Source organism: Otolemur garnettii, unplaced genomic scaffold (assembly GCF_000181295.1).
Source record: "Otolemur garnettii isolate 467f Iridium unplaced genomic scaffold, OtoGar3 scaffold00005, whole genome shotgun sequence".
NCBI classification, from domain to species: Eukaryota; Metazoa; Chordata; class Mammalia; order Primates; family Galagidae; genus Otolemur; species Otolemur garnettii.
This window is the reverse complement of record NW_003852400.1, coordinates 8,205,781-8,222,410: the sequence shown is the minus strand read 5'-3', so window position 1 is coordinate 8,222,410 and position 16,630 is coordinate 8,205,781. Positions and strand designations below refer to the sequence as shown.

At 35.3% G+C, this 16,630-nt stretch overlaps 1 non-coding gene across 1 annotated transcript; it reads right to left on the bottom strand.

Moving 5' to 3' along the window:
- Window positions 1-234: 234 nt before the first annotated feature.
- LOC111722061 lies at window positions 235-341 on the bottom strand. The gene has a single exon (XR_002771008.1). It is a non-coding gene; the product is annotated as a U6 spliceosomal RNA (small nuclear RNA).
- Between the last annotated feature and the right edge of the window lie 16,289 nt (window positions 342-16,630).

Below are 16,630 nucleotides of genomic sequence, written 5' to 3'. Positions count from 1 at the left end.
GAGAGGGAGGGAGAGAGAGAGAGATTGAGACTGAGCAGTAAGCATGGCAACTAGAAGTCTACATAAGAAATAGGAAATGAGTCACTGTAACCTTATGGGCAAATACCTGCATGGCAAAATATTTAAAGGAGACAGAGAGAAAAGCTGATAGCCCAGTCAACTAGGCCTCTTAGGCTGGGGAATCTATAACCTTGGGGCCACATGTGGCCTCTGGATTCTTTTTTTTTTTTTTTTTTTAATATGGAACCCTTCACAAATTTGCATGCCATCCTTGCGCAGGGGCCATGCTAATCTTCTCTGTATGGTTCCAATTTTAGTATATGTGCTGCCGAAGCGAGCACGCCTCTGGATTCTTGAATGGGTTCCTTTGACTGCATCCAAATTTTAGACAGGATTTGTTCTGTGAAGTTTGGATTTGATCAAGGTCACTCTTGGGGGACTCTGGAGGGTCACATGTGGCCTCGATCCTGTAGGTTCCAGGGTCTAAGCCTGTATCTCCGGCTACCAGCCTGAGACATTTGAGCACCATAGTCTGTGTCTAATGCCCAGGCAGCAACCTTGGCTGTGCTGTACATGTTACAGTGGATGTGTGTACACTTATATTTCATCTCTGATGTTTCTATGAGTCTTGCGCCTAGTTTTAAGTCTTTTGAGAGTTCTGAATGCTGACAAAATGAATGGAAAAAGTAATTCTAGAATTTAGAGGAAGACTGATAAATCACAGATTACATATTTCATCAACTGTCTTCCCAGTTTCAATTTTTCTTTTGGATAAATCTTCAGGAAGTCAGTCTGTCTTCATATCTTGCCTTCATATTCTCTGCAGTATTTGGTACCATAAGGATAATTTTTGAAAAGAAGCAGAAGGGAAGTGCAGACTGTGTCTGTATGTACTGTCCCTGGGATTTACATTTTTTTGCCTTTGCTATCCAATTCCTATCCACACTTGCAAAGTCCACTGACGACTGAGAGTCTACTGAGACAAAAAAATGACGTATTTTGTACTTCTCACTTTAAAAATAATCTACAGCACATTGACAATTCTTTCAAAGCATGACAGTGTAACCTGAAACCTAATGGCAGTTCAGTATTCTTAAACAAAGATTCAGGATTCAAGGCCTAACTATGCCATTTCCGGGGTAGGTGGCAGGGCGCCCTTGACTTAGGCTGTTATTTCTTTTTTACGATTGGTAAAATAGAGATTAATAATACCCACTTCCTACTGCTATGGTAATTAAAGGAGATAACTCCTTGAAAAGTCAGAATATAGTGCTATCCTATGGAGAGAACATTCCACAAAAGTAATCGATATCACTGTTACATTTATTATTATTATTACTAACACTGCTACTGTTATCACCCGTGTAAAATACCTAAGAAATGATCAAACATACCCACAGGTGTCTAGAAATATGCTATCCTTACACTACTTAGCATAACATTTTTATTACCCAATTTGTTAATATCCAATTTGCTTCAAAACTGTATGTGCATACAAATCAAGTGAGACACAATAAAATTTTATAATATTTGTGAAACAAATAAAATGTGTTTTGTATGTGGATTTCTGCATATCTGAAAGGAGAATCTAAATTATGTTGTCAAATAATGGTCTGAATGAGCTTTCAGGGGAAGGGCGTTTCAACAATCTTACACCAGAAAGGCTGAATATAACCAGGACCCTACGGATGACTGGATAGGTGTCCTGTCTGGCCCCTTACAAAGCATCCACAGTCTCTGCATCTCTGGAAATATAAAACATCTGCAGCCTCTACAGTTCCTGAAACATAGAACTGTTACACTTCTGTATTTATTGCAAATAGTGTTGATGCAATAACAAAGTGAATCTATAAAGTTATCTTCAAGAATGAGAATTTTCATCTAAAATAATACATAATTTACTAATTCAAAATGTCTCTTGAATAGCTAAATCTGAAGCCCAAAAAATCAAGATATCATGAATGGAAGCCTTCTAATCCATTTCAGAAATTCCCTGACTCCCACCGTGAAGAAACTTGATACCCTAGTAATTGCAAGAGAAATAATATCTGCATGACTATTGGACAACGAAAATTCACTTATCACAATACATCTAATGTCAACCAATCAAGATATAGTTCCATCTATTAAATTAAAATGTAATATTCCACGTTTCCTCCCTGTGACTTGCTAAATGGCAATCAGGTTACAAATCTGTGATTGCATAGTTTATCGCAGAGATGCTGAGATTCGCAAAAGCACAAGATGCCAAAGGGCACTTTTGTAGGAATTGCATTGAGGTGCATTCTCCTGCAATTACCAGAAATATCTAGGGGACACATCATGAGGGTATTTGAGAAAGTTTTCAAAAGCAAACTGGGATTTCACTTGGGTATTTTCACTGGCTAAGCACTCCCGAAGAATTGGTGGAAGTTTGCCTGAGTAAAGTAAAGCTCCAGTGGGCAAGATAGTAAAACAAAGAGAACAGTCCATAACAGCCATATATTACATATGCCGAAGGGGTAAACTATGGCATTTATCAACTAAATTTGGATACCACGAAGTAAGAAAAAGAACTCTAATGAAAAGGGAAGTATGTCTTTCATTCTCAACCTTCCACTGAATCTTCTGTTTTGTTAGATTTAAACTTCTACTTTTTCAACTGCCTTAGGTCTTTGGAGTTGCAGACATATTCTCTTAAGATGCGATTATCTTTCCACTTTTTTCAAACTTCTGAATCTATTTATTCCTCCAGAAAGATGTGGAAATTGAAGTTTTCTTAATTTACTTTTGATGTTTAAAATCTTCTATCTGTTATTCTGTAATGATCAGGTGACATAATCAAAATTGTTGACTTGGGCATTTCTTTCATAAAAGTATTTATATTTTATAACTTTAATTTATGGCTTGACTATCCCTGCATTTCAATATCTCAGAGTTAATCCTTGTTCTTGCATTCGAAAAAGTTTAAAAGGGATATGTTAACATCTACCAAAACATAAAAAGAAAACATCCGAGTGTTATAATTGCTATTATTTTTTAAATTCCTCTAGGACTAATGGGAATCATTGTATCATGATTGTGCCTCTGCATCTGTGACTAATTCATTTCATTTGTTGTAGTTTTGTGATATTAACATCATATCTTGTTACCAGTTCCTATTTGTGACCTCCAACTTTGCTCTTGCGATAGCCACAGGCAGCAGCAAAATCTTAACTCACCATAACACAACTCATGCTCCATTGGACACAAAAGGAATTTCTTATGAGACCAGGGGTAACTTAGTACAAAGTCACCATCTCTATTTCTAAAACAGTTTTGAAAGTCAGATGTATAACTATATTTATGACGGACAGCATGCTATTAGCATCATTATATGTAATTTAGATGCATAGCTTTTAGGACATGGAAAAGAAGTACAAAATACTATTAGGCATCATCAGTTTTTATATTTTGGCTTCTAAGTATGCATTATAATAAGTGTAATAAAAATCCATTACTGTTAAGAAGCTGCATCCTGTGATGTATAAAATAAATTAACATTATGCTATACACAAGCTTTCCCACTGATCTTCCATGGTCACCTTTGGTTTGCAGGAGGTGACTGTGTATGGTAATTTGTCTTAAGCCAGTGCTCACGCATGCCCAGGATGCTGCCCAACTGCTATCGGGAAAGTTAGTTTGAGGAAATAGAAACCAAAATGTAATAGAAGATTCATTCCACAGGAAATGTTTTTTACAGGCCATACAGAGTCTTTGCCCCGCAGAGGGCAAAAGATTTTAGGATTCTGAAGGTGAAGCACGGAATACATAGGGAAGAACTCCATGAGCACCCAAAGCAATACTGGGGTCACTGGCATTCCTTAGCTCAAAAGCTAACACAAACCTGGACTCCTATGAGCTTTATTTGAGTTAGATACTTAAAATGAATATCCAGCTGGTTTGCATTAACTAGAAAAAAATATTTGTTTTGTTGCAGACCCCAGAAGTCCAAGAGAGTGTTCTAAACTCTGTATACTCTTTTAGGATTTGAGGGTTAGGGAATCCTAGCTAAAGTGAATCATAAGCATCCAACCAGATTTTCATGGCGTTTTGCTCTTTAGGGGGGAAATATTCTTATGTCCTGCAATAAATAAACATTATATTACTATATCTTGAAACTCATAAGTTGTATACCTATAAACCAGAAGTCATTAATAAAGTATGATGTATATAACGACTATAGGTATGCTCCTGTAGCTGTGTTCACTGTATTTCATTTCATCACAGATCGTGGCCCTCTTCGAGTTTCACAGTGCCCAGTTATTTACTTCTGGACTGCAGGCATCCACTCGGGCCTTAAGCAAGAGAGCCCTCGTGTGCCTTGCCCTCAACACTTCTTAAGCATAAGAGGGAATCAGGTTCACTGAAATCCTTAAATATACTCATTTGAATAATATGCATCAAAGATCTGATTTCTCATCTCCAAGATATTTTAGATGAAAAAATGTTTAGAGGCCCTGCCATGATTTAAATGTCCTCTCCAAAACTCACATCGAAATTTAATATCACTGTGATGGTATTAAGATCTGGGACTACTAAGAGGTGATTAGGCCATAGGACTCCTCATTAATTAATCCTCACAAATGGATTCATGTCATTATTGCAGGAGTGGATTATTAGAAATGCCAGTTCGGCCCTGTCTTGTTCTCAGACATAAGCTCTCCTGCCCCTCCACTTTTTCCATGGGATGACCTAGGAAGAAGATCCTCATCACGTGCCTGACCTTGAACTTCTCAGCCTTCAGAACTGTAAGAACAAATTTATTTTCTTTATAAACTACCCTGCCTGTGGCAATTTTTTATAGTAATACGAAATGGACTAAGATAAGCCCATTATAAGGGAATTTTGTCCTAGGAAGCTTTTATAGAGCTTTAATCCACTTTGACAGGAAAGAAAAAAACCTTGGATGATTTCCAAAACTAAAGATACTTTCTCTCTCTATTTCTAAAACAATTTTGAAAGCATATGTATAACTATCCGCATGATGGACAACACATTATTATCGTTCTTTCTTTTTAACATACCCTATATTTTGTATTATCAGCCTTGCATTTTACACATACTCCATGGCCTATGGTCTCACACGTAACCATAAAAGCAGGTAGGTTATATAATGGACCCCAGAGATTTCCAGGTCCTAATCCCTGGGCCTGTGAATGTTGCCTTTGTAGCAAAATAATGGCTTTGCAGTTGTGATTAAAATAAGGATCTGGAGATAGTGAGATCATCTTGGATTATTCAGATGGTTTATAAATGTAATCAGAAATGTTCTTTTAAGGGGGAAGGAGAGGAAATCGGACTACAGATGGGAGAAAAGATCACACGATAAGAGAGACTTGAAGATGTTATACTGTTGGCTTTGCACAAGGAGAAAGGGTCCATAAGCCATGGAATGCAAGGGAAACAGCTCCAGATGCCAGAAATGGCAAGGAAGTGTGTTCTCAGTGAAGAATGCCAACTTCAAATAGCTCTACATTTAGGGAATGGGATGATTTATTGGAAGAAAGCTAAACCCATGTTACTTAAAATTGTCTCAGTAGCGGCCTTGCTTCTAGTTGACTCTACTCTTACCATTACTAATGAAGAGAGAGCAGAAATATCTCCTATCACGGATCTGACAGCTCTGACCTCCCACCCCAAAACCTTCCACACCTTACTGGACCAGAAATGGCTACATAAGACAAGTGCGGCAAATCTCTAAGTGGCTTCTGACCCAACGCCTGGAATGGAAAAGGTGCAAGGATATCACACTGCATCTGTCTCAGGACATGTGCCTCAGAGTCTGCAAGAAGGTAAGATTGTAGGTGGGAGAGGAGGAGGAGAGCCCCGTCGCAGGAAATGCCACAACACATTTGGAAGGTGGAGGAATTATGAGAGCAGTAGAAGCAGCTAGTGAGCAAACGTAATTGAAGCAGATACCCAGAAACCAGTGTCTTTATTTACATGCAAATACAGTGAAACCATGTTACCCAGAAAGAAAGACAAAGACATCATATGACTCCCATGGTGTCTGGGGTTCAGGGATATTTTTCTGTCCTGAGAAAGTCTGTGAGGATCTCTGGCATAACAAAAACTGCCCCTGGCTACAGTAATATAAATACAGTACTTCTCAAAATACTGTTTGAATTTTTTAATGCTCTTATTTCAATCAGATAATCTACATTTTACTTTTCTCTTTCTTTTTTTTTTTTCTAAAGGACAGTATTAGAGTTTGACTATGCTCCGCGTGACTTTGCAGTAATGGTGAACCAAACGTCCTGAATCACACAGGAGCTGCACATTGTGTTTGAAGCCTGAGCTCTGAAATCAGACACATCCAGCTGGATCTGAACTTTTTCAACTAGAGTCTAGACCTTGGCATGTAACCGAACTAATGCACCCCCCAACTTCCACAAGGTTGAAGTCACTCCTTAGAATAATTACGCTGATTCACAGAAAGTAATTTTCGCAGTGTCTGGCAAATAATAGCAGTTCAACAACCACTAGTTTTTTTTTTTTACCATTCATTTCTTACCATTTTGCTAGAAGGCCAGCAGGGTTTGGAAAGGTAGCGGGATTAAGCCAGTCCTAGAGGAAGGATTAATCAGAATGCTACTTTTATTCAATTTTATATATTTTTTTCTATTGACTATCATTTAAAAATTATACTTTGTATTATGTATTATCACTAAAAATCATACTTCTTTGAGAAATAACCCGTACAATATTCAGTATGGGTCACACCCTTGGCCCAGCCTCTCTCCCTGCTCTGCTTCATCTGCGTGTCAGGGAGGCTGACTCCTACAGGTCGGTTCATCAGACCACTGCGTCTTGGGCTCCGGTTGGGATCTGCCAGCAGAAAGCTCTCGCAGGATCTTCGAGCACGAAGAGGATTTCTCCCTCCTGTCTCTCCCTGCCTCCTGTGGTCTCACTGTAACTGCAGTTACATCTCCTCTGCAGTTCCAGCTATGATCAAACTGTCCCACCATGGATTGGTTTCCCCCAGGGAACCATAACCTTGGGCTCCAATAACACCACTTCCCCCTCTTGTCTCCCCTTTTGTCCTGCTCAAGATTGCTAAAATCTGGGTGGATTTATTTTCGTCCTTCGGCCTCTGAGCTCTTTCTTTCATGTTTCCATGTAGTGTCCTGAACCCTGACATAGAATAGTGTGGAGAAAATAAACAAATCCCTTGTCTTTCCTGCACAACTGTGTTGGTTCACACTGTGACTGGTCACTCCCCATCTCACTTCCTTATTCCACTGTTACTTAGGGAGAGAGGGATTCACGATACTTTGATCATTTATATATCCTCAGTGCTTGGTACTCAAAGTGCCCAAAAGTTTTGTTTAACATTATGGTTATCATCAATATGTTTTGATGTTTGCTACTTAATAGTGAACTAAATTTATTAAGAAGAAACCTGAAAAAAATCTAAAAATAACAGCAACTCCCACCCTATTAGTATACACTGCTGTTCATATTATCACTTCTCTGTAATGGAGAGCAGGCTAGGTGTGGTGGCTCACACTTGTAATCCTAGTACTTTGGGAGGCTGAAGGAGAAGAATCATTTGAGACCAATATGACCCATCTCTACAAAAAACAGAAAAATTAGCTAGGCACTGTGATGAATACCTTTGTTCCAGCTACTTGGGAGGCTAAGGCAGGAGGATTGTTTGACCCCAGGAGTTTGAGGCTATAGTGAGCTATGACACCATTGCACTCTAGGCTGGGGAAAAAAGTGAGATCCTGTCTCAAAAATAAATAAAATAAACTGAAATAAAATAAAATGGAGAGCAAAATGGTCAATCAGATAAAAAGTAGAAACCATATTTCTCTTATGATTACTTCCAAAATGAATTTTCAAATTAAAAATGATTTATTTAAAAAAGAAAAGTCAGATTACAAACTAGCAGGAAAATATTTGTGAACAATGTAATTTTAAATAAAGGACATGTCTTCAACATATACAAAGGACTCTAATAACTCAAAAAAAAGAAAACAACAAACCTATTAAAAAATAAGCAACAGATCTGAATGGATACTTCACCTGAGAAGATATGTAATTGGCAAATATATGAAAATGTTTACCTTGCAAATTAAAACAATAATATAACACCACTACACACCTATTAGAATGACTTAAACCCATAAAAACTTGCAGTATCAATTGCTGGTGAGATGCAGCAATTATTATAATTATTCTTAATAATGTCTATATTTTTGGACTGAAATAGTATATAAATGGTATATAGTATATAAACGGTTCTGAGATAAACTGTCATTCAATAATAAGCAAATAAGTGGGATTTCAGATGCTCCCAAACTACTCAAATCCTTAAAGTTAATAATAATAACAATAGGAGCTGACAGCTCACTCAAATAAATTACTGTCATCTTTGTTCCCTCCCTCAGCTTACCCCTGGGCATGAGATTTCAATAAAAGTTGAGTGGAACAAAGACTCAGGGCCACTCCCCAGAGCCCAGGAACAGGCGGTGGTCCCCTGAGCTCCCATCTTTGAAAATTCTATTCCATGTCTCCTGTCTCTTTCTTTATCATCAGTCCTAACTTTGTACTTTTTCAGTCGGCAACACCAGTTCCACGGGTCTTAGACCCTTGCCCCCACGGGACTCTGACAACATTTCAGCAGGACACAGTTATAAGTGGGTCCTTATCTAACAAAAGCAATCAATGTAACCTTAATGAATCCCCAACAATAAAAAAAGGCATATAAAAGTAGGTACATTGTTTAGTTCTGTAACAATTAAAAACCGTAAAATACCTATCTATCAAAAAAGGATAGAAGTACAGTGAAAATTAATGAAATAAAAAAAAAATTGCACTGACATAAATGCATCTCAAAAATATACTGAGATAAAAATTAACTACAGTATTATACTACTCTATAACATTTAAAGCCATACAAAACATTATGCATATTTGAGGGCAAACGTATTTAATACAAATACATAATGTGCACAGGAATGGTAAAAATAAAATTTGGAATAGTGGTTACCTCTAGGGAGTAAAGGACAGAGGAGAATAGAGTTGAGAAAAATTATACAGAAGCTTTAGTTACATTTGTAATCTTTTAGTTCTTAAGATAGAAGGTGACATTTGGGGACCCATTTACTATTCTACTTTTAGTGTGCTGAAAATATCTCATCATAATAAAAAATAACTCAATATATAGTAATAATTATAATGAGCAATCTTTAAAGCTGTTGTGATGTTTATCTTTACATAATAACTCTATTCAAAGCTAAAATAATTAATTCAAACTTTGGTCCCCTCCTAGAATTAAGATCTGGCATATTTCCAATAGGCCAACTGAATAAATTCATCACAGTTATAATTGGATTTGAACTTTTACTAAGCCACCATAAACTGTTCAGTTTTTCTTGCCTCTGAAAGCGCAAAGTGCATTGATAATTTTTTTGTATACAAAGAAAGGTATTTTGCATAGCCACAGTCTCTCAGCAAAATTCTCCTTTCATTACTAGATATTACTCAAGCTGGATATGTTTAAATATTAAGATTACTTCAGATCAAAATATGTTTCCATTTTCAGTTTTTGAACTAAAAATGGAGTTTCTTTAAAAGTAAATTCAGGGGGCCACGGAGTGTGAGCTGAGGTGTTCAATTTAGAGGAATAACATATTTAGCCAGCACTGTAGTGGCCAAGTAATACAGATTTTAATGTGTAGATCTTTGGTTATTTTTATACGCTCACAGACAGATCTATTTATTTTTTTCAAGGAATACTCCATTTATTTGAAATTATAAATCAAACTGATGATGAACGTTATCAATGACCTTACTGTATATCTGTGTCTTGGTTAACTGATGTCCACTTGGAAAAGACAGATGACAGAACAGCAGAGGCTGTTTGATATAATGAAGACGGATAGCTTTCGCCTTTGTAGATAGAGTGGAGCATATTTCCCATCAATTTAAATGCCAGCAGTTCATTTCAGGCAGAACCAGACAAAATAAGAAAGAAAGTACAAGGAAAAGATCTGGACTTTCAAAAGATCTGAATATAGGTACTGTAACATGTCAGTCAGTAGAATTTTTATATTAAATACATGTAAGTGAGGAGAAAAAAAGCTCATGAGTTTAATTTTTCTCTAATTTGAGTGATAAATATTGATACTGCATAAATTTTTTCTATTTCCTAAAAATACTAGGTTGTGGTACATAAAATATGTTTCTTATATAAAAATATGGTAAACTCATATAATGCCCTTCTATGGTACACTATCCAATGTCAGAAATAGAACATTATCTATATTACTGTATATTCCTTCCAACTACATCCATTGTCTACCCCCAAATGCACAACTGATGTAACTTTAATCTGTTGCTCTTTTATTTATTTAAAACAGGGTCATGAATTTTAGTAATTTTCTACTTCTCTGTACATGGGCTCTTCTCCTTCTTTGCTTATTCTCAGTTGATTATAATTTGCTTTGTCACTTTATTACGAGTTTCGATCCACATGTTTCAAATTTATAAATTTTACTTTTTATCCTTTTAATGTTTACTTTTCATAATTTCCCATGGAAATTTATAAAGTTTAAAGTTAATATTTTACATTTTCTTTAAAATAATAGTGTCATAACATTTCAATTCCAACACCACTGCTCTAAGATATAATGTTTTACTGTGATTTAGGGTTGTCCTTGTCGCCACAAGTAGATTCTTTAAGGTGTTTTAGGTAGACCAGTCTTACTTATATTTAACTTAAATGCTTAGTATCTCTTTGCTCTCCTTTTTTTTGCATTTCTTGATTCCTAAAGTATATTTCTTAAGATTTTGTGAAATAAAATATATTATTGGTAAGTTCTCTCAGATTTTAGTATCTATAGAAACTTTTCTTTTTAATTAAATCAAAGCTGTGTCCATTAATGCAATCATGGGGTACAATGTGGTGTTTTCATATACAATTTGAAATATTTTCATCAAACTGGTTAACATAGAGTTTATGTTATTTTCTTAGTTATTGTGGTAAGACATTTATATTCTACTTTTAGAAAGATTCACTTGTATCCTTGTAAGATAAACCATAGAGGTGATCCCTCCAATCACCCTCCCTCCACCCATCTGATTCACCCTCTTTAAGATGTTATACACAATTATGATAACACATTTTTAAGTTTGCAGGATTTTTTTTTCCTCAACACTTTGAAGATACTATTTTGAGGTGTTCGGCTTCCTTTTGCTCAGAAAATGTCTATTACCAGATCAGTTGCCAGTCTTTCACAAGTCACTGCTTTTTTCTCTTTCCATTTGTAAATACTTTTCTGCTATTGAAAATCCGCAGTTTCATCTGACATAACTGGGTATGGACTTCCTGGGATTTATCATGCTCAGGCTATGCTGAGTTGTCAAAGCCTCATCAATGTTCCCCACTCTCTTTACCTGACCTAATTTATAAACTATGCTTTACATTTTACTTATGTATATGTTTCCCTTGATTAGAATGTAAGCTTTATGAAGGCAACAATTTGTTTTTGTTTTATTTACTATTGCATTTCTAGTGTCCAGCGGTGTCTGGATTTTATGTTCTATTTAGAAGTAATGCACGTGAGTGTGTGTGTGTGTGTGTGTGTGTATATATATATATATACAGTTGAACCTCCACTGTGACCACCTCCCCACAGTGACCACCTCCTTAAGTTGACCTGAATTTCATAGACTGGAATGCACCACATGTACATATTAGTACAATAGGCCTAGTTTCTTGTGTTGATCACTTCTGTATGTTTACCAGTTTGTTATAGTTCCTTGTGTGGTCAATTTACAGAGGTTCTACTGTGTACACACGCACACACACTCGATATGTATAGACGTGTTATAAATGTAGATAAGAATTAAAACTGTTTTGAGCGAAAAGAGTATGATCTGGTACCAATATAAAGAAATAACTTCTATGTTCATTAATAATAGAGTAAGTGATACTGGACATCCCTCTATTTAAGTATAATTTACAAAAATATAGTATTTTTAACCTCCTTGAACATGTAGGAAAGCCAAAAATATGGTAAAGCATTACCCCAACCTAAGAGACATAGACAGATATATAGTCTGTATGTAGAAGGAAAATAACCCCAAGTCAAATCTCACAGGGAAAAAAAGGGGTTCAACAGTAACGGGTAAATAAGTTGGAAAATGTAGAAGAGTAGTGGCTCTTTACAGAAAAAAGAAATCAGTTTGTATGTTTAAAAGGAAGAGAAAATTAATATACATGACCACAAGTCATATAAGTTAGGAAAAGAGAGGATAGAATTGAAATGATCTAAGGTCTGGACAGATGTCAAAATTATAAATTAATATTTTAGTTAATCAATTAAGGAGACATACAGTTATTACCATGGTAACCAATGAGTAGAAAAATGTATAACTTCAAAATTAACAAAGTAAAATGCAATAATTTTTAAAAATACCTAAATAAAAGTAAAAAAAATAAAATGGAAAGGATCATAGACAAGTGAGTGAAATAAGCCTTGATAATGTGATAGTTATAAATTAAATATGTCATTTATTTAGTTAATGTAAGTAGGCTAAATACTATAATAAAAAAGATAAACATTTTTAGGTTATAAAAAACAAGAACACAACTAAAATGAGTGCTATTGTAAATGATAGAAAATGTATCTAATTTATTACTGAGTTTAAAATGTAGAAAAGAACTTAACATACAAACCCAAACATAACTTGAAAAAAAAAAAACTGGCCTATAATGTGACTATAGCAAGGAAGCATTTATGCGAGATAATGATGTAAGGTAGACATCAACAGAAAACATAGCTCTAAAAATTAACGAAATTTCAATAAGAAACAAGACATTCTATAAATACAGGGAATGATTTTAACAATTCTTTTAATGATTAATAGAGCGGACAAAAGACAGTAAAAATAGACAATGATAAAAAAGATCTAGACCCAATCATATTGTGAACTCTTTACAAGATTGTACCACAGAGCAACAGAGAAAGAGTTGTTCTTTAAACAGCAGGTGCTAAGGGGTTGATTGGATATCCACATGAGAAAAAAATACAACTGGAATACTATATCATATACATACCATGCTCACAAAAAATAACATGTCGGTAGCTTGCTATTTAATTATGATAGATACCATAATAAAATTACTAGAAAATGATATATAAGATTCTCTTTATGAATCTTAAGATCCATATGAATTCTCCACATGACTTCTCCATATGAATCTTAAGATTCATAAAGAGAATCTTATATATCATTTTCTAGTAATTTTATTATGGTATCTATCACAATTTAATAGAAAACCACCAACATGCTATTTTGGATCAGATCTGATCCATGTGGATCAGATTTTTTAAGTAGGGTGCAAGATGCACTAATAATGGGAAAATAAATAACAAAAGGATTGACTAGGAATTGCAGCACACGTATCATAGGAACTTTCAGAAATCCCAGAGGGACAGGCAAATTTGCTTGGAAAACCCAATGGCAGAGTCCACTGTAGTTTATTGTAAACACAGACCAATGACCTAACAATCCTCCTTCCAGGATGGATACCAGAGTTGTATGTATTGCACATTAGACATTTACAACCATGTCTGTAACAGCATTTTTAAGGCCATTAATGGAAAACAATCCAACTATCAACTGATAAATTGGATATATATGTTGTGTTAAACACGTATGATGAAATACTGTAGCTACTTACATAAACATGGATAAATCTGACATCATAATGTTTAGTAAAGAAACATAAGAAACAGTATACTCTATTCAAATTATGCTAAGTTAAAAAATAATTTAAACTATTATTTATGTAAATACCCTTTTGTGGATATAGGGGAATGGCCAAAGGTAGGGATATGGGGTAGCTAGGAGTACTCTATTTTTAGACCTGGATGTTTGTTACATGGCTATTTGCATCATAACATGTCAAGATGCACACTTTCTTTCTGTGCACTTACCTGTTAGTTTTATATTTTGCAACTAAGAAGGTTAACACTTAACAAATAAATAAACAAATAATACTGAGGCTTACAGAACAGTAACTCCAGTTAGGAGACTACTACGGCTTTCTATGCTAAAAGTGTCAGCACTGATGTAAAGTGATTTTATAGACAAAACATAGAATGGGTAAGAAAAAGACATTGAAACAGAGAATTAATATAAAGGTAAGACAGTTACATAATGTAAATATCACAAGATTAGGAAGGGGAATCTTGAGTTTAATTATTTTTCTCCATCACATAAAATTAGTAGAACATGGGTAAATGTTTACATTTCTTAGCCTCAGTTTCTTCATATGTATACTTGGAAAAATAAAACATGTGGCATAGAATCACAAGGAGGAGTACAAGCTTTTGGAAATCAATATTAGCGGAGGAAGGGAGGGGAGGGACAAAACTCAAAGGTGAATGAACATTGGGTGATGAGGATGTTTATAGCCCTGATTGAAATGTTAAAAAAGGTATCTCTATAACAAATGTTTTCCACTAATGGCCTATAACAAAAATGGTTCGACCTCCTTCATATTTTGAAATTAAAAAAGAGATAAAAATTATAAATGGTCAAACACAGGAGTAAATACAAGTGGAGAATTCAATGAATGTCCCTTCTTTCCTTCAGTCTATTTCTCCCAATAGAATTTTATTAACAAGGAAAATAAATGATGATATTGTGCATCATTTAGATATTAAAAACAAGTTTAAAAACTGAAAATTATATACAAAAGGAGTTGCTCTGTGATTTTTGGAAACTATTTTCAAATGCACCATCCATCTTAGTTCAGGTTAAAATAGTCATAGAATTCTCTAATAATGATCGAATCTCCAATAATATTGAAGGAAAGACTCAAATGCCATTAATTAAAAAGACTGAAAATAAAAGCAGCCTTTACATGGTTATGCTTTCTAGTTCTGAAGAATTTTGAAAGCATTTTACTCTGAGGTTTCTGTCTAGATATTACTTAGCAATCTACCTTCAGCCAGGCACCCACCCTTCCTAAAATCTTTAACCTCCTCAAGAAGAATAGACTATTGAAGACTCAAGAAACAAAAATACAGAAGTATCATGAACCGGTAGAACCCTTTCTCATCTCTATTTTCTGAGACTGCAAGATAGAAATTTTTAAAAGAGGAACTTAAGAATTTATAATATTTTTCTCCCTACCATTATATTTTAGAACATAGTCTTGTAGTCGATCACTTGGGATTCAAAAAAGGAAGAAGGAAGGGAGAGCAAGCAGAAATAATTTGGGTAGGCAAATAAAAATAATCTAAGACACTGCATACTCATCTCTGAATTTTATCAAAAAGTAATGAAAGTATCATTTAAACAAATAAAGGGGGTGCCAAAAATGTATACACATTTTAAGAAAGGAAAAACTGTATTAAAATGTTAAGAGTTAATACATACCGGTAACAAAAGATGAATATGAAATCTGACAATTAAGTTCATGTAGTTGCCATTATGTGCTTACGTTGGCAGCACTATACAAACAACTCCGTAAGGTTCATAATCTTGGTATATCAGTGTCTCATAGCTGTGTTTGCATCAAGAGGTGATGGTGTCTTGATGAATGACATTCATTATTGTTGTAGTGTGTTTTTGTGTGCCATAGAGAGAATGTCAGAGCTTGAATTAGAGCAATGAACAAACATTGTATTTCTTATTAAACTTGACAAGTGTGGAAGTGAAATCAAGGACTTGTTAGTCCAAGTCTATGGAGATAATGCCATGAAGCAAAGGGCACTGTGCAAATGGATTAAATATTTTTCTGGGGGGGAGAGAAAGCATCCCTGACGAAAAGAGGTCAGGATAGTCAGTAACAAGCAGAACTGATGAAAACATTGTAAAAATTCAACAAATTGTGTGTCAAAATCATTGGCGGACTGTAAGAAGCATAGCAGACCAAGTAAACATTGATGGAGAAGCAGTTAGGAAAATCTTAACTGAAAGTCTTAGCATGAGGCAAGTGCGGCTCTTGCACCACAACACGACATCAGCTCACAGGGCACTGTCTGTGAGGGAGTTTTTTAGCCAGTTATTGGTATTTCAGCCAATACAAATAACTGTATGGGAACACCTTCCCCGCTCATCTGATCTGGCCCCCAGGCACTTTTTTCATTACCTGAAGGTAAAGGAAATATTGAAAGGAAGACCTTTGGATGACATTCAGGACATCAAGGGTAATACAGTGACAGCTATGATGGCCACACAAAGAGTTCTAAAATTGCTTTGAAGGGTGGATTAGGCACTGTCATTGGCGCATAGCTTCCCAAGAGGAGTACTTTGAAGGTGACCATAGTGATATTCACCAATGATGTAGCACTTTTTCTAGGATGAGTTCAGGAACTTAATTGTCAGACCTACTACAAATCTCTTGCAGTTGCAGAAGTCAAATATGACTTGAGTATTAAACATTTTTTTTCTTTTTTAAAATGTGTATAATTTTTTGGTACCCTATGTATATTTTCCAGTGTAAGTGGACATTGTCAGAAAGTAGAGAGAAATTCTGACTGAAGTCATAGCCAGGAATAAAGAGCTTACTGCTTGCCCTGAGTCTCTCGGCCATCTTCTGTGAAACTCATGGAAATGGGAGCTAGCTGGATGCCTGGCT